Source organism: Chiloscyllium punctatum, unplaced genomic scaffold (genome assembly GCF_047496795.1).
Source record: "Chiloscyllium punctatum isolate Juve2018m unplaced genomic scaffold, sChiPun1.3 scaffold_239, whole genome shotgun sequence".
Classification (NCBI taxonomy): Eukaryota; Metazoa; Chordata; class Chondrichthyes; order Orectolobiformes; family Hemiscylliidae; genus Chiloscyllium; species Chiloscyllium punctatum.
This window is the reverse complement of record NW_027309973.1, coordinates 115,844-137,612: the sequence shown is the minus strand read 5'-3', so window position 1 is coordinate 137,612 and position 21,769 is coordinate 115,844. Positions and strand designations below refer to the sequence as shown.

At 41.2% G+C, this 21,769-nt stretch overlaps 1 long non-coding RNA gene across 6 annotated transcripts in view; it reads right to left on the bottom strand.

Moving 5' to 3' along the window:
* Positions 1–283: 283 nt before the first annotated feature.
* The window catches only part of LOC140472055 (uncharacterized), a 45,767-nt gene continuing 24,281 nt past the window's right edge, over positions 284–21,769 (bottom strand). For 3 of the 6 annotated variants that reach the window (XR_011957360.1, XR_011957358.1, XR_011957359.1), the window contains 5 exons: positions 20,168–20,254; positions 16,385–16,489; positions 7,892–8,006; positions 3,090–3,217; positions 284–2,783 (listed from right to left, as the gene is read on the bottom strand). This is a non-coding gene — a long non-coding RNA (uncharacterized lncRNA). The remainder of the gene's footprint in view (positions 2,784–3,089; positions 3,218–7,891; positions 8,007–16,384; positions 16,490–20,167; positions 20,255–21,769) is intronic. The other 3 variants (XR_011957356.1, XR_011957361.1, XR_011957357.1) reach the window with 3 other exon arrangements.

Genomic DNA, 21,769 nt, shown 5'->3' with positions numbered 1-21,769 from the left:
TGACTGTGCAATGTGTAGACATGAACAAGAATTATTGCAGTGAAATGTAATTGCAGTTCCCTGAATTTCTACGGCTGAGATTAATGCGATCATTCAAATCAGTAAAAGTCAGATACTTTCAAAATATGTTGGATGCAAAATCACTGGTTCCATTGTGGGATAGTTGACCTGAAAACAACAATATTGTTACAGTGGATTAAATTAAACAATACATTAAATTAAAATGTGGATCACGTTAGAAACACAAACAAATTATTCTGCAATTATTATAAGACTAATGAATTCAAAATAAATGCTGTAATCTGAACAAATAAATCAATTCAATATTTTAAAAACACTTTGCTCTGATGTTGATTAGACGTTCATTATGCTCAGTAAACTGAAAACTGAAATATAGTCGCGAGATTGATGGACTGGGAACAATAAATGAGCCATTCAGTTATTATTGAAAATAATTTATTTTTGATGAAAAATGCAGACAATACAATTCAAAAGTTATTGTGTTTGTTGAACTAAACAAGTGATGTAGGTAACTTCATTTCTCGCAAAAAATACAGTAATGCATTTCATTCAATTCAATTAATTGTAGAAACATGTATTTTTAATTTATGTGATTTTATCCTGATCAATGTTGAAACATTAGTACCTGAATTTGGAAGAAAATTATTGGTAAAGAAAGTGAATATCTGAGTGACCACAAGATACAGTCAATGACATTTGATAGAAAATCAATTTGCATGATTTTGTGATTATTGAACATTAATAAGTAATGTTGTAATAAACATTAAAACAAAATCAACAGTTCCAAAGCAGCTGTTTGTTGTAACAAATTGAACATAAAAACACTTCTGCAGGGCACATGATCTGAAAAAGCAAAAAATCTCTTGACGTGATATTTCAGCTAAAAGATACTTTCCTTTTTTTTTAAAAAAAAGGGGTACAACTTTCAAGAATTCAAAAGTTATTGTGTTTGTTGACCTGAACAAGAGATGTAGGTAACTTCATTTCTCACAAAAGAAAGTGGAATGGGAACTTTAAAATTTTTTTTAGCAAGAAACACAATGTAGCTTTTAGTGTAATCATTTAAATTAAAATGCATGTTCGTATGGAATTGAAATATAATCAAAGCAAATGAAACAGGATTAAAATAAACATCAACACGAATTCCATTATTGAACTAAAAATCAACTAGCATTGCACTATTACAATAAAAATCAGCATTTGCTATGATTGCAAAACTGTACAGTGCAATGTGTTTACACAAGTCAATGTATGGAAACATGATACTACACTTTGGGATGAATGTACTGGATTGAACTATTATTAAATATTGGATATAAGCAACAATTAGTCTGAAAAACAGTTAATGTCAAACATTAAATTGGTGAGAAATCTGATTTTACTGTGCAACTGTGTAAAGTGTAGACATGAACAGTAATTATTAGGGTAGAATAGCAATCTGACATGACTTAAGGTTTCATATTAATTCCATGATAACTTTGTGTTTTCACATCAAGAAGAGATAACATATTTACTATGTTTCATTGGTTGGTTTGTGGATGTTTTAACCTGGATAGAATGACTACATTTTTCATTGTAAGAAATAACATATTAAACTAAAATGGGAATCTCACGATGCTTGTCACAAAGATTTAACTGAATTACCGTCTGGTTAATGGAGTGACAATGAATTTACAATTAATTTTAGTACTCTGGCAAATTAAATGATTCGATATTTTAAAATTATTTTGCTCTAATGTTGATTAGACTTTTTATTGAGATCAGAGACATGAAGATTAAATTGCTTTTTTGGTAGATTGACAAAAAACATATTAGACATTCAGTGATTATTAATTATCATTGTTTTGTCATTCATAATTCTCAGTTATTCAAGAATTTCTTGTTTACATTTCTTCCCAAAAAGAATAATTTCATGGAATTTTTCATATCATCAATATTTACAAATTTGAGTCAGAGTTGGGAAGAGAATAAATAGATAAGGAATGTGGGTATCACAGCAAAAAATAGGCAACAGTATTTGTCGCACAATTATTTTCAAAATTTCTCTGAAAAAATGTATAATCGGTTATGCGCAAATGCTTGCAGCTACAAATACAGTGAGCCATAATTACACTTTTGCTGTGATGAATAGTCGAGAAACCTATCACAAACATTAGTAATATTCAGGAATTTCTTCATCTCAATAAATGTCAGTATTAGCTTGCTCATCTATTAATGATGAAGGGTGATTATTGGTCAGAGAAAGATGTGTGTAAATTATAAGAAGGTGCCTATTGCATATCTTTGGATGGGGTGTTATGGTGATGTTTGTTGTGGTTATTCATCCTGGGAAAAATAAGATTATTACAAAGAGATATTCAGTGAACAGTGATTAGGTGACCTTGAAGACCATCGTTTGGTTTTATGTGCAGTGATTAAGAGTAATTTGATTTCAGTAGCATTGGGCTATTTTGCATGATTTGGCAAATGATTAATAATCTTGTGACAAAATTTTGAGGATGATCATGAGCTGTATTCGATCCATCCAGTGGGTTGGTACAAACATCCTTCACTGTTTTCCTTCCCATGAGAGGCGTGCTATGCTCAGGAACTGGCTGGAAGCCAAGATGCCAGAAAATCTGGTTAAACCCCTCGAATACACAACTCTCAGGCTGGTTGTCACTGGATCCCCGGAACTTTTGTGACCTCTTTTCTGGAGCTGAATGATGCTGGCTCTGTTTGATTTCATTTGAGCAGGTTTCTTTTCGATCAGATTTCTGTGGCTGTCGGTGAATTTCAAACATTCAATTTCGGGCCACAGGTCACTTGACCTCAGTCAATAATTAAAATAGAGTTCACTTATTGTGACAGCGATGTGATAATTAACGGTGGCGTTTTAACAAATGAAATGATTAAACATTTTCCAGCAGTTTACACAGACATTAATTAGATATTCATTAAGATATGTAAACTGAGAAGTATAATCTAGTTGCAGGATTACTGAATTGTAAGAAAGATTTAGTTACTGTGTTTTCTAGAGGAATTGTTTAATCATTCAAATAGGTCAGCTCTTCCTGAATTCTATGTACCTTCCATTGGTTTATTTGTAGCGAACACTCATCTAGGACTCATTTGATTTGTCTTTTAAACTGTGTTTCAAGATTTCAACGGGACATTGACATTGATCTGAGCTGAGAAGTAGGAGATTGAGTTCAACCTGGAAAAGTGTGAAGAGATTCATTTTAGAATTTTGAATTTGAATGCAGACTATTGAATGAAATGTAGGATTTTTGGCAGTGTGGAGGAACAGAGGGATCTTGGAGTCCATGTCCATAGATCCCTCATAGAGGAGGTTTACCAGGATCCTGCCTGAAGTAGAGGGCACGTCTTCTGATGAAAGGTTGAAGGAGCTAGGGCTTTTCTCATTGGAGCAAAGAAGGATGAGAGGCAACTTGACAGACAGGCTTAGATAGAGTGATGAGAGGCTTAGATCGAGTGAACAACCAGAGACTCTTTTTCCCAGGTGGAAATGACTATCATAAGAGAGCATAATTTCAAGGTGAATGGAGGCATGCTTAGTGGAGATGTCAGAGGTAGGTTCCTATTACAGAGTGATGAGTGTGCGGAATGTACTCCTAGCAGTGGTAGTAGAGTCAGATACAGTAAGTGTATCTAAGTAACTCATGGCTACGTACATGAATGATAGCAAAATGAAGGGAATATAGGTTAGTTTGATCTTAGAAGAGGATAAAAGGTTAGCACATGGACCAAATGTCCTGTACTGTGTTGTACTGTTCGATGTTCTATGTACTGAACTGAACAGTTATTACATATTAGCAACAAATAGATTTTCAAAGCTCTATTAGCGAACATTAGAATAATGATAAATCTCACCTTGCTATTTGACTGAGCTATGTGTGGACATAAACAGGAATTATTGCAGGGAAAAGTAATTAAGGTTTTCAAAATTAATAAATTTGAAGTTACCGAGGTCATTCAAATGGCGGCCTTTGTGGGGAGCCGCAGAAAATGGGGGAGATACTAAATGAGTATTTTGCATCAGTATTTAATGTGGAAAAGGATATGGAAGGGATATAGACTGTCGGGAAATAGATGGTGATATCTTGCACAATGTCCAGATTACAGAGAAGGAAACCCTGGATGTCTTGAAATGGGTAAAGGTGGATAAATCCCCAGGACCTGATCAGGAATACCCGAGAACTCTGCGGGAAACTAGAGAAGTGTTTGTTGGGCCTCTTGCTGAGATATTTGTATCATCGATAGTCACAGGTGAGGCGCCGGAAGACTGGACTTTGGCTAACCTGGTGCCAACGTTAGGGCAAGAAGGGCAGTAAGGACAAGCCAGGGAACAATAGACCAGTGAGCCTGACCTCGGTGGTGGGCAAGTTGTTGGAGCAAATCCTGAGAGACCAGACGTACATGTGTTTGGAAAGCCAAGCACTGATTATGGATAGTCATCATGGCTTTGTGCGTAGGAAATCATATCTCACAAACTTGCTTGAGTTTTTTGAGGAAGTAACAAAGAGGTTTGATTTTGGCAGAGCAGTAGATGCGACTTATATGGACTTCAGTAAGGCGTTCTTCCCATAGGAAACTAATTAGTAAGGTTAGATCTCACGGAATATGGGGAGAACTAGCCATTTGGATACAGAACTGGCTCAAAGGTAGAAGACAGAGGGTGGTGGTGGAGGGTTGTTTTTCAGACTGGATGTCTGTGACCAGTGGAGTGCCACAAGGATCGGTGATGGTTCCTCTACATTTTGACATTTATATAAATGACTTGGATGCGAGCATAAGAGGTATAGTTAGTAAGTTTGCAGATGACTCCAAAATTGGAGGTGCACTGGAGAGCCAAGAGGGCTACCTCACATTACAACAGGATCTGGACCAGATGGACCAATGGGCTGAGAAGTAGCAGATGGAGTTTAATTCAGTTAAATGCGAGGTGCTGCATTTTGGGAAAACAAATCTTAGCAGGACTTATACACTTAGTGGTAAGGTCCTTGGGAGTATTGCTGAACAAAGAGACCTTGGAGTGCAGGTTCATAGCTCCTTGAAAGTGAAGTCGCAGGTAGATAGGATAGTGAAGGCGGCGTTTGGTATGCTTTCCTTTATTGGTCAGAGTATTGAGTACAGAAGTCAGAAGGTCATGTTTCGGGCTGTACAGGACAGTGGTTAGGCCACTGTTGGAATATTTCGTGCAATTCTGGCCTCCTACCTACCGGTAAGAAGTTGTGAAACTTGAAAGGGTTCAGAAAAGACTTACAAGGATGTTGCCAGGGTTGGAGGATTTGAACTACAGGGAAAGGCTGAACAGTCTGGGGCTGTTTTCCCTGGAGCATTGGAGGCTGAGGCGTGACCATATCGAGATTTACAAAATTTTGAGGGGCATGGATAGGGTAAGTAGGCAAAGTCTTTTCTCTGGGGTCGGGGAGTCTAGAACTAAAGATGGTAGGTTTAGGTTGAGATGGGAAGATATAAAAGAGACCTACAGGGCAACTTTTTCACACAGAGGGTCGTAAGTGTATAGAATGAGCTGCCAGAGGAAGTGGTGAAGGCTGGTACAATTGCAACATTTAAGAGGCATTTGGATTGGTATATGAATAGGAAGAGTTTGGAGGGATATGGTGGGATTAGATTGTGTTGGGAAATGTGGTCGGCATGGATGGGTTGGAGTGAAGGGTCTGTTTCCATGTTGTATGCCTCTATGACTCGATGACTCTTAATGAGAAAAAAGTCAGATTTTTACAACGAGTGTTGTATCAGAAATCATTGATTCTTTTGTATGTGTGATGATCTGAAAGAAAATGGATTTTTATATTACTGTATTAGTACAAGGGAACACTAGATTATTTTCAAATATGAAATTCACTGTAATTGTTAGCCAGAATAAGTTAAAGCTTTGTGTAATTATTGTAATGCTGATGACTTAATAATTGTTGTTAGAATTCTGAAAAAAGAAAATGTTATACTATTTGTCCTAAGAGTCAATAAATTAAATTGATATATGAACCACAATATACCTGTTAGCAAAACTAATTTAAATTATTATGCAATTATTGTCAAGGCAATGACTTGATAATTAGTGCTAGTATCTAAACAAATAAATTGATTCAATATTTTGAAAGCATTTTGCTCTGAAATTGATTGGATATTTATTAAGATCGGAAAACGGAGGGAATAAAATGCAATAGCTCGCTTGATTGGATTGAAGAAGAAAATGAGACAGTCCATGTCAGTGTCGGTTACCACAGCACAGTCGTTTTGGAGACAGGTCCCACCTGCAGATAGAGCTGAGCGATGCAGCAACCAACAGATCAGACCTAAACTCTACATTCATTCCACATCCAGTCGAGAATGGTGGTGGAGAATTGAACAACTCACCGGAAAAGGAGGTTCTACAAATATTCCCATCATCAATGATGGAAGAGCTGAACACATCAGTGCAAAAGATAAGGCTGAAGCTTTCTGGGAGCTAAATATCCAAGAATGCACATCCAAATGAAAAGGCAGGCAGGTGGGCAGAGAGGCTGGGGTTAGTGAACAGTAAGAAATGGAATTAAGTCAAGAGCAATAAATGACATTGGCTCAGATGATGTAGAATCTGTGTGGGTGGAGATGAGGAACCGCAAAGGTTAAAAAAAACATAATGGGAGTTATCTGTAGAGCTCCAAACAATAGTCAGGATTTGGGCATAAGTTACATGAGGAGATAGGAAAAGCATGTAAGGAAGGTAAGGTTACAGTGATCGGGGGGATTTCAATATGCAGGGGGACTGGGAAAATCAGGATGATAGTGGATTGCAAGAAAATGAATTTGTGGAATCTCTGCAACATGGCTTTTTGAAGAAGGTTGCAGTGGAGCCCACTAGGGAACAGGCAATTCTGGATTTAGTGTTGTGCAATGAGGCAGACTTGATAAGGGAGGTTAACGTGAATGAACACTGAGGAGGCAGGGACCATAATATGATAGAATTTACACGGCAGTTTGAGAGGGAGAAGATGGAATCAGATGTAACTGTATTCCAGCTGAATAAAGGCAGCTACAGAGACATGAGGGAGAAGCTGGAGTGAATTGACTGAGAGAGGAGTCAAGCAGGAAAGAGAGTGGAACAGTGATGGCTAGGGATTCTGGGAGTGTCCGGGTGACACAGTAAAAATTCATCCCGAGGAAAAAGCAGCATGGATCAGGGAGGGTGAGGCAACCATGGCTGACTCGGGAAGTCAGGGAAAGCATACAAGCAACATATCACATGGCAAAGGGCAGTGGGATGTCAGTGAAATGGGAAGCCAAAAAAGAACAATGGAGAACAATGAAGAAAAAACATAAGGAGAAAGAAGATTAAGCATGAGAGAAAGCGAGTGTGTAATATTAAAAACATGATTGCCGGAGTTTCTTTAGTTACATAAAGTTCAAAAGAGAGGCGAAAATGGACATGTGCTGCTGGAAATTGAGGCTGGAAGAATAGTAATGGGGAACAAAGAAATGGATAAGGAACTGAATAAGTACTTTGCATCAGTCTCCATGGTGGAAGACACAAATAATATCCCAAAATTTCAGGGACAGTCGGGGTGGCGGGGGTGGCGGGGGTGGGGGTGGGGCGGGTGGCGGTGGAACAGAGATGAGTGTGGAATATAAATCACGAACAGATCAGGCTTGGTCTTATTGAATGGTGGAGCAGGCTCGAGGGGTCGAATGGTCACCTTCTTCTTCTTTCTCACATGATCCCAGGACTGAGAGCTTTGTTTAAAATTCATTCACTAGATGTAGGTGCCACTGGCTAGGGCAAAATGTATTACCCAGAGAGCATTTAAGAGTCACCAAGGAGAAAATGCTAAAAAATTGAAAAATTTGAAAATAGATCTATTACCTGGACAGATGGACCACGCCCCAGAAGGTGATAGCTGAAGGGATAGTGGAGGCTTTAATTGTGAGCTTTCCGGTATCACTGGAGTCAAGGACTGTCCCAGAGGACAGGAACATTGCTAATATAACCCCCAACCACAAGAAGGGAGTAAGGAAAAAGAAGGGAAATAACTGGGTATTAATCCTGGCCTCAGTCATTGGTAAATTGTTGGTACTATTTTGTCAGTAATATTTAACGAACTGGTTATTTCAATTATAATGCAATCTCTACAAAAAGACCAAATTTTTTTTGACGACAACAAATTTTCAAACAACTTCTCTCAATCTATCTCTCCTTCCTTTTCATTAGACAACGTAGGGAGGCATGGAAACACTACAGTGATGTAAGCTATATGTAATACAGTGAGACAGGAAAGCTAGTATGGCTCATGTTGATTCTTGAAACCCACACAGTGAAGCAACACATTCACTGCATAATAAAGATTAGACAACATTTCAACCCCACTCATACCGGCATGACAGAAATAAAATGTGGGTTGGTTGGACAGGCTGGTTTTGTTTCAGTTGGAGTGAGGGGTGACATGACTGAAGTATATAAGATCCTGCATGGTTTGATAAGGTGGATGTGGAAAGGATATTTCCTCTTGTGGGTCATTCCTGAACTAGAGGGAACTGCTTTAAAATTGGCTTCACCCTTTCAGGACATAGATAATGAAATTTGTTTCCTCTCAGAAGGCTGTGCAACTTTGGAACTCTGCCCCAGAAGGTGGATTCACTGAGTATTTTTAAGACACCGGTTGATAGATTCGTGTTAAGGGGCATTGGGGCAAGATGGAATAAAAATCACGAACAGATCAGGCTTGGTCTTCTTGAATGGTGGAGCAGGCTCAAGGGGCATAATGGTCACCTTCTGCTTCTTTCTCACATGATCCCAGACTGAGAGCTTTGTTTAAAATTCATTCACTGGATGTAGGCGCCACTGGCTAGGGCAACATTTATTACCCAGAGAGCATTTAAGAGTTAACAATATTGCTGTGGGTCAGGAGTCACATGCAGGCCAGACCAGGTAAGGATGGCAGATTCCTTCCCTAAAGGACATCAGTGACACAGATGGGTTTTTCCTGACAATCAATAATAGTTTCATGGTCATCAACAGACCCATAAGTTTAGATGATTATTAAATTCAAGGTCCACATTTGCTGTAATGCGATTTGAATCAGGGTCCCCAGAATATTTGCTGGGTCTCTGGATTAACAGTTCAGCAATGATAACACGAGGCTGTTACCGAGCTACAAAGGGACAGTTTTACGGGTGGAAACCAAAACCTTGATCAAACTGGATTAAATAAAGGAGTGCTGATAGAATGGAGGAGAGTTGAAGGGATTGGGGGAAGAGAATTACCAAGTTTAGGTTCAAAGCAGCTGAAACTAAAGCCACCAACAGGGAGGAGATGAAAACAAGAAACTCTCATGCAGCTGGAATTGGATAAGTGCAGCTCCCTCAGGGAGGTGTGGAACTACACTGGGAGGACAGGGTGAAGGCATGGGTAGGTTTAAAAGCAGTGAACCAAATTTTGAAATCATATTTCTGAACATAATGTCGATGAGGTTAAAATGGAGGGAGATGTCTTACGTGACTTGCTTTAAGGACACAGACAGTAGAATCTGAGGTGATCATGAGGATGTGGAGGTGAATGTGGGAGACAAGCTGGGACTGTGTTGGAGTAGTCACTGTGAGAGGGAACAAATGCTGGATGGAGGGTTTCAGCAGCTGATGGACTGACACTGAGGTGAGCCATCGGAAACTGAGCAAGTGACCACCATCTAATAGGACAGAGAAACTGATCCATCAGCCTGAAACTGACTGACCACGTGGCTGTCAGTGACTCCAACACAAGTGAATGGAAACATTGCTCAGAGCCTGTTTCTGTAACATTCAACACAACCAGGAAATGGAAAGTGAATAATTAGCTGAAAACAAGGCGACTGCTCTGTTAGAGTCAAAATCATTCAATGTTCAGTTATTGAATATTACTGACTCTCAGAATATTCTAACCTGCAGAATCACAGTAAAAGGGGAAAGTAAACAACATTCTTGGCAAAGACAGAATGAACCAACTACTTGTATAAAACTAGCTCAAAACAAAGGTGCTGAATCCTCCACAAACTGACAAACACAGGTATATGACAAACACACCATCAGTTTGTAGATAGACAATGAAATTCTTCAGAAAAACACTTCCCTGCTTATGGTGTGTGGTAGAAATCATTCTCAGTGAGAACTGCCACTTATTTCCTTTGAAAAGAGTCTCTGTTTCCCTTCAGAAAAGCAGGTGTGTCGCGCACTTACAGACTGACTTACAGACAAAGGAAACCTGATCTGAGACTCGCAGGTTAATTAAGCTATTAGTGACAGTCCATTGCACACAAGAGCTTACACCACAACAGATTACACCACAACAGATTCTAGGGAAACCAACAATGAAATGAAAAAGGTGAATTAGTCTTAATAATCACGCAGCCTCTCTCGATTAAATAATTCTAGTCAACTTCCAAACATTTTAAAACTATTAATACCAATGCATACATATTTATTTCCTTTCCTAAGTTTCCTCCAAAAAATATATCTGACTATTCTCTTCAAAATATATTTTAAATGGTCAATTCATAATCACAATTCATTTCCAATTATTCTTAGAGCAAAACAACTTGCAAACTAAAATAGTTTTCATGTCAATAATGACACTGGAAACTTTCTTATGTAGTTTAACCATATTTCCAAATATTGTTTTGGTTCATTATTGCAGTGAAGCTAAAATTAAAGTCTATTTATTTTCTCTGATATCCTTCCATTACTTTATTCCCTAATAACAATGCCCACGGTGTAATGGGTGACAAGCATTAAAATAAAATTGAATTTTCAATGCAAGAACTGGTACAAATAATCACATATTATTCAGTTCATTCATTGTCGTTGATTATCAGAGTTATATTCATTGTATGATCATGTTAAATTCACTTAAATAATCACAGTACAATTCTCACCTCTATAGATATGTCAAAGTGAATGTCAAATTATTAATATTCCAAGTCAAACCAAATTTACATTTTGCTCTGTTTTATTCCAGGAATGACAGGATGTGTTACATTATTATGGGAAACAGGAACAAGTGAAGGTGGTGGCTCTCAGACGTGAGGCCTTAAAGCCAAAGGGCCAGGTGGTAGTTACAGTGGGGGAGGTACCTAGTGCCCCGCTCTCCTCAGAAGGCAGTGAGGATGGTGACACTGACTGGAACGGGTTAGATGGTGAAGCAGCCACGTATGGACAGAGGGACGACAATGGGTGGGATGACCGACCGCCCTATAAGACCCAGAAGGCCCTGTCTATGGCTCCACTGTGCATCAAAGCTCAAACTTGGACAGACAGTAGGGAGCAACAAGGGGAACTGACAGAAACGAAACCTGAACCGTTTATCCAGCTGAACGACAGATGTTGGTGAATGAACACCCAGCCTGACAGAGAATTGGTAATAATGGGCCTTATTGGGACAATATGGATGAATTAGTATATGTACACAGTCTCACCGAAAATGATGTACGGACCCTCCCTCAGCCCAAGATGCCCTGACGTGTACAGCAGAATCTGTCCCTGCAATAAGAGGGTGAGGGGGAGAGTCGGTTCCCCCAATGCACAGCCGATCAGTGGCTCCAGGCATTTACAGATATTACAGGGACACACTGGGGAGGGGACAGGCTGAATGGGCTAAAATAACTTTGGTGACTCAGAGACAAAAGGGTGATATCGAGGATCATACAGAAAGGAAGCCTGATGTATGTAAGGACCATGGGGGATTACCAAACCCCAACCTGTGATGATGAAATCGGTTTGATGTATTTAAAAGATGACATGGGACCCTATTTAACTGTAATTATAAACATGGGACTCTCAGTGGGAGATAATTCTAACCACATTCTGAATTGGGCCATGAGAGCTGAGGCAAACACAGAAACACAGGGGAATAGCTGCAGTACAGGGAGGGTAATCAGACCCACAATGTTACAAGGGAAGCAGGAAAGGGCACATAGACAAGGAATGTAGGCAGAGAGAGGGAGATAGGTGTTCATATTGTGAGTGGCCTGTGTTCATGTAGGTATATGCATAGCCCATGAATATTCATTGATGCGCTGTTAAGGGGCCAACACTTTCATGATTCTAACACCGGAGCATCTTTGTACTTTATGCCTCACCCTGTAGCTCAAATCCTCCAACCCTAACAACATCCTTGTAAGTCTTTTTTGAAACCTTTCAAGTTTCACAGCACCCTTCTGATAGGAGGCAGGCCGGAATTGCACACAATATTCCAAAAGTGGCCTAACGAATGTCCTGTACAGCAACATGACCTCCCACATCCTATACTCAATGCTCTAACCAATAAAAGAAAATACACTGAACACCTTCTTCATCATCCTATCTGCCTGCAACTTGACTTGCAAGGACTATGAACCTGCAGTCCAAGCTCTCTTTGTTGCGCAAACGTCTTCAGGGCCTTGCCATTCAGTGTACAAGTCCTGCCCTGATTTGCTTTTCCAAAATGCAGCACATCACATTTACCTAAATTAAACCCCATCTGATCAATATCTTATTGTAATCTGAGGTAACCTTCTTCATTATCCACACCCCACCAATTTTGTATGACCTGTAAACTCATTTACGATACCAAATTATTTAAATGAATAACGAAAAAAATCCAGAAATAAACATCCATTTCTCTGAGTTTGAATGTGCTCTGTGTAAATCCTGCCCAATGACTCTGTACCAGAGAGAGGCTGCACATGCACCTGGCTGCACCTTGCCCCCTACAAAGATGGTGGCTCCACACGTGTACAGAGAATTCTTTCCCCGAATAAAGATGGCGGCGCGCACTCATGCCTGCAGCCACACTGAGGCAATTCCCCGTTTACTGAAAAAACGAGACTGGGACGTTCAAATTTGTGTTTTCCGATGTGCACATTTTGTTTGTAAAACCTCTCCGCTCAAACAGAATTGCTCTCACCTCCTGCTGTTCCACAGACAGCCTTGATGATTTTTGCGGGTACCTATTCTCTGCCTGGTTACTCGTTTGTCCTTAGTGTATTTGTACAATCACTCTGGATTCTCCTTAAGCCTATTTCCTAAAGCTATCTCATGTCCCCTTTTTGCCCTCCTGGTTTACCTCGAGTATACTCCTACTGCCCCTATACTCCTCTAGGGATTCACACAAACACAGCTCTCTGTACCTGCCATATACCTCCTTCATTTTCTTGACCAGGCCCACAATATCTTTCGTCAGGCAGCATTCTCTACACCTACCAGCCTTGGCTTTAACAGGAACATACTGTCTGTGTACTCTCATTGTCGCAGGCCTATGGAGGCAATGGCAGATGAGGAGACAGAAGCAATCATTCTCAGTAAAGAGGTAATGTTGGGAAAGATAACAACAGCCTAAAGGTAGATGGGTATCCAGGCTCTGATGGAATGCATCCCAGGGACTAAAAGAGATGGTGGGGGGTTGGGGGGAAGGGGGGGTGGGGAGTAACAAATACACCTCGTGATAATTCACTAGATGGTGGGGGTGGGGGTGGGGGTGGGGGGAGAAGGTGGGGTGGGGAGTAACAAATACACCTCGTGATAATTCACTAACATTTATTGGATTCTGGGATGGTTTTGACAGACTGGAAGCTGCAAATGTGGTGCCACTATCTATCAAAAAGGACCCGTTAGCTTAACTTCTGTAGTGGGGAAAATGCTTGAATCTCTCAAGGAAGTAGTGGTGAGATATCTGGGTAGAAATTGTCTCATTGAGCAGGCACAGCATGGGTTCATGAAAGGCAGGTCACGTTTAACGCATTTACTGGAAGTATTTGAGGATACGACGAGTGCGTTGGACAAGGTGGACTCGGTGGATGTGGTGTACATGGATTTCCAGAAGGTATTCGACAAGTTGCCACACAAAAGGCTGCTGAATAAGGTAAAAATGCATGGCATTGTGGGTAATGTATTATCATTGATACTGGATCGGTTAACCAACAAAAAATAAAGAATGGGAATAAACGGGTGTTTGGATTAATGTTGGCACAACAACTGTTTGCAATTTACACAAATGTTTTGGAGTTGAGGACCAAGTGTACGGTGTCAGAGTTCATATTTGATACAAAGATGAGGTCGAGCAATGTCTGCAGAGGCCACTGTCAGTCTGCACAGGGATACAGATAGGTTAAGTGAGTGGGTAAGGATCTGGCAGATGGAGTTCAATGTTGGGATATGTGAGGTCATCCATTTTGGTCGGACTCACAGCAAACTGAGGATGAAATGGTGAAAACGTGCAGCATGCTGCTGTGCAGAGGGAGCTGGGTGTCCTTGTGCATGAATCACAGGAAGTTGGTTTGCAGGTGCAGCAGGTAATTATGGCAGTGAAGGGAATATTGTCCTTCATTGCTAGAGGGATGGTTATGCTGCAACTCTACAGGGGAGGCCACACCTGGAGTACTGTGTACAGGTTTGGTCTCCTTACTTCAGAAAGTATGTACTGACACTGGAGGGAGTAAAGAGGAGGTTCACGAGTTTGAGTTGGGAGTTGTGGGTTGGTGTATGTGGAGAGATTGAGAAAACTGGTTCTATAGTCATTGTAATTTAGAAGAATGGGAGGTTGGAGAGGAAACAATAAAATTATGAAGGGAGCAGATAAGACAGAAGCAGGGAGGCTATTTCCACTGGGGGCGGGTCAAACTACAGAGTATTACCTCAAAATAAGGGGGAGCAGATTTATTCTGAGTTCAGGAGGAGCTTTCTTCAGCTAAAGGGTTGTGCATCTGTGGAATTCCCTGCCGAGTGCAGCATTTGACGTTATCAACTTGAATGCCTTTATGGCAAAATGTAGATTTGTGAACAGGAAAATAATTAAGGGTAGTGGTGAGAGATCGGGAATGTGGAGCTGAGGCCATGAAAAGATCAGCCCTGATCTTATTGAATGGCAGAGCAGGCTTGAGGGGCCAGATGAACGTTCTTGCCTTGTGCCATCAAAATTGGCCTTTGTCCAATTCAGAACCTTAACGTTTAGATCTTGTATATTGTTTTCTGTAACTATTTTAAAACTAGTAGAATTATTAGAGACTCCCAACAGTGTGGAAGTAGGTCATTCAGCCCATCACATTGATACTGACCTGGAGAGCCTCCTAACCTCCCCCTGTAACATTGCATTTCCCAGGGCCAGCCAACCTACACATCCCTGAACACTGTGGGCAATTCAACCTGGATAATCCACCCAACCTGCACATCTTTGGACCGTGGGAGGGAACCAGAGCACCCGGACGAAATCCTTGCAGAAAATCCCAATAAGGTGATCATCCCTTTCTTACTTTCTAGTTCCACCTAAAAAACTTCACTGGGCGTACTCCCAGGAATATCTTCCCTAAGCAAAAACATGATGCTATCCCGAATCAAAAATGCCACTCCCCTCCTCTCTTGTCCCCCTTTCTATTCTTCCTATAGCATCTATACCCTGGAACATTAAGCTGGCAGTCCTATCCATCCCTGAGTGATGCCTCTGTAATTGCTATAATATCCCAGTGCCATGTTCAAAACCACACCCTGAGCTCATCTGCCTTCCCTGTCAGGCCTCTTCTATTGAAGTAAATGCAGTGCAACTGCTCAGTCCGACTTCATTTTGTGCCTTGCCCTTGCCTGCCTTGATTATTTGACTTCTGAACTGTACCAGCCTCAGACATACCTCTATTCTCACTATCTTCTTGGGTTGACACCCACTCCCTCACTGGTTTAATGCCTCCCGAGTATCACCAGCCAGTCTCCCTGCCTAGATATTAGACACCTTCCAATTCAGGTACCATCCATCCTTCTTATGCAGGTCAACTCTACTTCAGAGGAGATCACAATGATCCAAAAAACGTGAATCCTTTTCCCCTGCACCAGCTCCTTAGCTGCTCATTGAGCACCACCTCCTCCTCTGTAATATGGACATTTTTCAAGATGTCACCATTTATTTCCCCACATTCTATATCTCCCATGTACTTCTTCACAGTAAACACTAATGCAAAATACTTGTTTCCTATCTCGCCCTTCGCCTGCAGCTCCACACAATGGCTGCCTTGCTGATCTTTGAGGGTCTCTATTTTCTTCCTAGTTAGCCTTTTGTTCCTCATGTATTTACAAAAGCCCTTTGGATTATCCTTAACCCTATTCGCCAAAGCTATCTCACGTCCCCTTTTTTGCCTCCTGATTCCCCTCTTAATTATACTCCTACTGCCTTTATACTCAAAAATGGTTTGGATTGGAATAAATGAAAAATATAACATCCTGACAAAACAAACAAAGGCAGGACTTACACTCAATAAAAGTAGGGCCTTGAGTAGTGATATGGGAACAAAGAGACCGAGGGCTTCACGTCTTTGAAGTGTGTGTTACATGTAGACAGGGTGGTTAAGAAGGTGCTTAGCAAACTTACCTTCATCGTTCAGACCTTTGAGTCCAGGAGTTGGGACTATATGTTGAGGATGTACAGGACGTTGGGCAGGCCACTTCTGGAATACTCTGTCCAGTTCTGGTTGTGCTGTTATAGGAAGGATGTTATTAAATTGGAGCAGGTTCAGAAGAGATTTACCAGGATGTTTCCATGAATGGAGGGATTGTGTTCCAAGGAGAGGCTGGATAGGCTGGGAATTTTTTTCACTGGCGTGCACGAGGTTGAGGGGTGACCTTATTAGAGGTTTACAAAATCAGAAAGAGTGTAGATAAGGTGAATAGCTGGGGGAAGAGTGAGATTCAAAACTCGGGTGCATTCATTTTGAGAAGAAATTAGAAAGATTTGAGAAAAGACATTAGGGTTTTAAAAAAAATTATACGTGTGAAATGAACTTCCAGAGGAAGTGGTAGCTGTGAATACAATTACAATATTTAAAAGACCTTCAGATAAGTACATAACTAGGAAATATTTGGATGGATGTGGACCAAGCGGAGGCAGGTACAATTAGTTCAGTTTGGAATTATGGTCGGCATGGACTGGTTGGACCACAGGGCCTGTTTCCTTGCTGTATAACATTAGGACTCTAATCCTCACTAACTCTAAATTCCTCCATCCTCAACTCTCCCGATCACTGTCACTTCATCCAGCCTCACAACTCTTCCTTATTTATATAATTCCTCACCAGCCACAGAATGCTCCCTATCTCATGTCCTCCAGTTTCTCAGATCTCTGTGATATGTGCCTTTCTTTAGTTCCAGCCTTGAGGATGCCCTCATTCACTCCGATTGGTTAGAGGACAAACTGGTACGACCTGGTCCTCCAGTACTGCCCTCTGCCCCCTATTGGCCTGCGCTGACATCAATCATCAGGGCCCATTGTGAGGTGAGTGGTGGGATCCTCCCTCTCTCTGCCCTGGGATGAGCTTCAACATTCACAGTCAATGGGGCAGTATCACAGAGCACAGGGGCTGGGGCTATTCAGCCCATTTGGGATGTACCCTCTCCCTCTGGAGATGCTGCAAATCTGTCCCAATTCCCTTCCTATTTGCCCATAGCCCCCCAAATCTTCCCTTAAAAAGTAAAATTCTAAATATGTTTATGAATAACTGCTGAGTCTGTGTCCAGCATATTCACATTATTTGCCAATTACCTGAAAATAGCTACTAAGATTGCGACATTGTTAACAATTCCCCTCTCTCTGCAGATTAGATATCCTAGAAACAAATTTGCACCTGGTCAAAATCACTGCTTAACCTTCTCAGCTCCAAGAACAATGATCTGTGCTTCTACTAGCTCTCCACAAAAGAGGAACACATCTTATTTTCATTTATTAGTGTCATAGAGATGTACAGCACAGAAACAAACCTTTGGTCCAATTTGTCCATGACAACTCGGAATCCTCAACAAACAGAGCCCCATTTGCCAGTTATTGGTCTGTATCATTGGAAACTCCTCCTATTCATGTACCCAATCGGATGCCTTTCAATGTTGTAATTGTATCAGCATCCACTACTTCATCTGGCAGCTCATTCCACACATACACCACACACAGCTTGAAAACTTTGCCCCTTGGATCCGTTTTTAATCTTTGCCCTCTCAACGTAAGCCAATGTGATCTTGTTTTGAACCCACCTAATTGGGGAGGAAAACACCCTGGTTGTTCACCTTATCCATGCCCCTCATGATTTTATAAATCTCCATGAAGTCACCTCTCAGTCTTTGACTCTCCAGGGAAATTAACCCTGGCCTATTCAGCCTCTCCTTGTAGCCCAAATCCTCCAACCCTTGCAAAGTCTTTGTAAATCTTGTCTGAACTCTTTCAAGATTCACTACATCCTTTCCAAAACAGGGAATTTCGAACTTAAAACATAATTCCTGAAATGGCTTAATCAATGTCCTGTCCAACCACAATTTGATGTCCCAGCTTCTGAACTCAATGCATTGACCAATAAATATAAGCATGTCAAACACCACCTTCACTCGTCTGTCTACCTGCGACTCTACTTTCAAGGAATAATGAACCTGCACTCCATGGTCTCTATGTTCAGCAACATTCCCAAGGACTTTACCATTAAGTGTACAAGTCATGCTCTGATTTGCCTTTCCAAAATCCAACAGCTTACATTTGTCTAAATTGAACCCAGTCTGCCATTCCTCGCTCCAATGGCCCATCTGGTCAAGATACTGTTGCATTCTGAACTAACCTTCTTCATTGTCCACTACACCTCCAACTTCTGTAAACCCACATACCATATCTCATATATTCACATCCAAGTCATTTATTTAAGGACCCAATATCCATTCCAGCAGGACAATGCTGCTCACAGGCCTCCAGTCCACAAAGCAACCCTCCATCACCACCCTCTGCCTCCTACCTTCAAGCCAGTTTTGCATCCAAATGGCTAGTTCACCGAACATATCATGTTATCTAACCTTGCTAACCAGTCTGCTTTGTGGAACATGGTTCAGTGTCAATATAGACAACGTCCACAGTCTGCCTTCATCAATCACCTTTGTCACATCTCCAAAATAACTCAATCAAGTTAGAGAGAGAGAATTTCCCACACACAAAGCCATGTTAACTATCCCTAATCAATCCTCGTCTTTCCAAATACATGTAAATACTGTCTCTCAGAATCCCTTCCAACAACTTACCGACCGCTGACGTTAGGTTGACTGTTCTCTTGTTCCCTGGCCTTTCCTTACCACCTTTTTTAAATAATGGCACCCATCTTCCAGCACCTCATCTGTCACAAACAATGATATAAATACCTCAGGGAGGGGCACTGCCAACACCTTCCTAGCTTTCTACAAATTTCTGGGATACACCTGATCAGGTCCCAGGGATTTATCCACCTTGCTACTGTTTAAGACATCCAGTACTTCCTCCTCTGTAATATAGACACTTTTCAAGTTATCACTACTTATTTGTCCAAACTCTGTAGAATAGAATAGCATAGTATTTCTTCCACATCCTGTTGTTCCATAAATGGCCTTGTTGATCTTTAAGGGGTCCTATTCTCTGTCTGGTTATTATTTTATGCTTAAAGTATTTGTAGAAACTCTTTGTATTCTCCTTAAACTATTTCCTAGAGATATTTCAAGTCCCCTTTTTGCTCTCCTGATTACCCTCGAGTATATTCCTGTAAAAACGTGATCCTGTACTCCCAATTCCTCTGTCCCTGCCATATCTGCTCCCAGGAGAAGCAATTCCACTCCAGGACATCCCAGAAAGGTTTCCTCTTTCAAGGACCGCATTTCCCTCCCACTTGATCAACAATGCACTCCAACGCATATCCTCCACTTCCTGTACCTCTGCCTTCCCCCCCCCCCAACCCCTCCAACCACAATAAGAATGTAATCCCCCGGTCCTCACCTGCCACCCACTAATCTCCATTAACCTCTGCAATGTCTGCTACCTACAGTCAGACCCCACCACCAGGGATATATCTCCCTCCTCAGCCCTTTCTATCTTCTGCAGAGACCATGGGATCTTTGGTGCTGATGTGCTGCCCCACGGATACCTCAGTCACTCACCCTGCCAAATGGCCTAGTGAGATTATCACTAGATGGATAATCCAGACACCCAGATAACGTTCTGGGGTCCAGGGTTTGGATCCCGTCACGGCAGTCAGTGGAATGTGAGTTCAATAAAAATTTGGAATTAAGAATCTATTAAAGACCACGAATACATTGTTGATTATTCCGAAAAAAAACCTCATCAGATTCGCTAATATCCTTCAGGGAAGGAATCTGCCATCCTTACCTGGTCTGGCCTACATGTGACTCCAGAGCCACAGCAATGTAGATAACTCTTTACTGCCCTTTGGGCCCAGTCAGTGATACCCTCATCCTGTGAATGAACAACAAAGAAGGTCAAGTCTTGTACACAACCATACTATTCTTACAGATAAGTGATCTCTTAGTAAATTTGCTTCTCAACTCCCTGCTGACGATTGGGGAAGTGGGAGGGCGGTCAATAGTACCATCCCAATAAGGAGATCATCCCTTTCTTATTTCTCAGTTCTGCCTGGATGTACTCCCAGGAATACCCTCTTGAAGCCCAGCTGTAATGTTATCCCCCTGCTCTGTTGCCCCCTTTATATCTTTGCTATAGCATCTATACACTGGAACATTAAGCTGCTGGTCCTATCCATCATTAAGTTATGCCTCTGTAATTGCTATAATATTCCAGTGCGATGTTCAAAACCATACCCTGAGCTCCTCTGCCCCCTGCATTGAAACATATGCAGTATAACTGCTCATTCTGTTCCTTGCCCTTGTCTGCCTTGACTGTTTGATGTCTGAACTGTACCAGCGTCATACTTAGCTCTTCCCTCACTCTCTCTCTGGGTTTACCCACATTCCTTCACTGGTTTAATGCCTCCTGAATAGCACTAGCCACTGTTCCCTTCCAGTGCCAGTACAATCCATCCTTCTGATGGAGGTCAATTCTACCCCACAAGAGATTCCAGTGATCCAATAATGTGAACTCTTCTATCCCTATGTCATTGACAGCGATAAACAACAGCCTCCCCTCAAAATGGTTATTCTCCCCTTTAAGAATATTCTGCTCCCTCTCTGAGACATCCTTATACAAAAATTACACATTCGAATAATAAACCTTACACTCATCAGGTCATCATAAAAGGATTACATGACACATTGAAGGTTTGGGGAGACCTTTTGAGAGAATGCGATGATTCAAAGGAGAATTTTTAAGCAGCAAATTGGATTGATCTGGAACACAATACTCACACACACAATGCGAATATCCAGATCCTGATGTACTGAGTAATTCAATCAGAGTTTAGCAGAATATTTACTGAGATTACCATCTGAATGTCCACCTGTAATATCCCGTAATACAAGTTTATAAAATCTGTCACTATCAGTTCAAGTTAGAAACTCACATCATCCCCTCCTTGTGGCCCAGGATTACTGTACATATTACCCTAGAGGACATCAGCAGTCAACTCAGAGGGAAATCTGTGGGTTTCTAGGAGATTCCAACTTGAGATCTCATGTGACTGAACACAGCAGTTCTTTGACACATTGGAGAAAATGATCCAAGGGTCAGTGAGATATGGGGAACAAGAATTACTTTATATTCTTTCATTCCGTGCTGCCGCTCTGCCTCATCAATAAGGCATGGGTGTGAAAGGCTAATGCCAAACGATGGGCAAGTTGTCTCCATCCTGACAAATGGGTAGGAAGATCTTCTCAATCACTCCAAAGCGTATCCCTAAAAAGATAGTAACACTGTCTGCTTCCCACTGCCCAGTGCTCCCAGTAAATGTTTGGAAGAATGGGAAGGGGGGGGGGGGGAATATCTCCTAGAAAAGGCATAACTGTAAAGGTCTAAGAG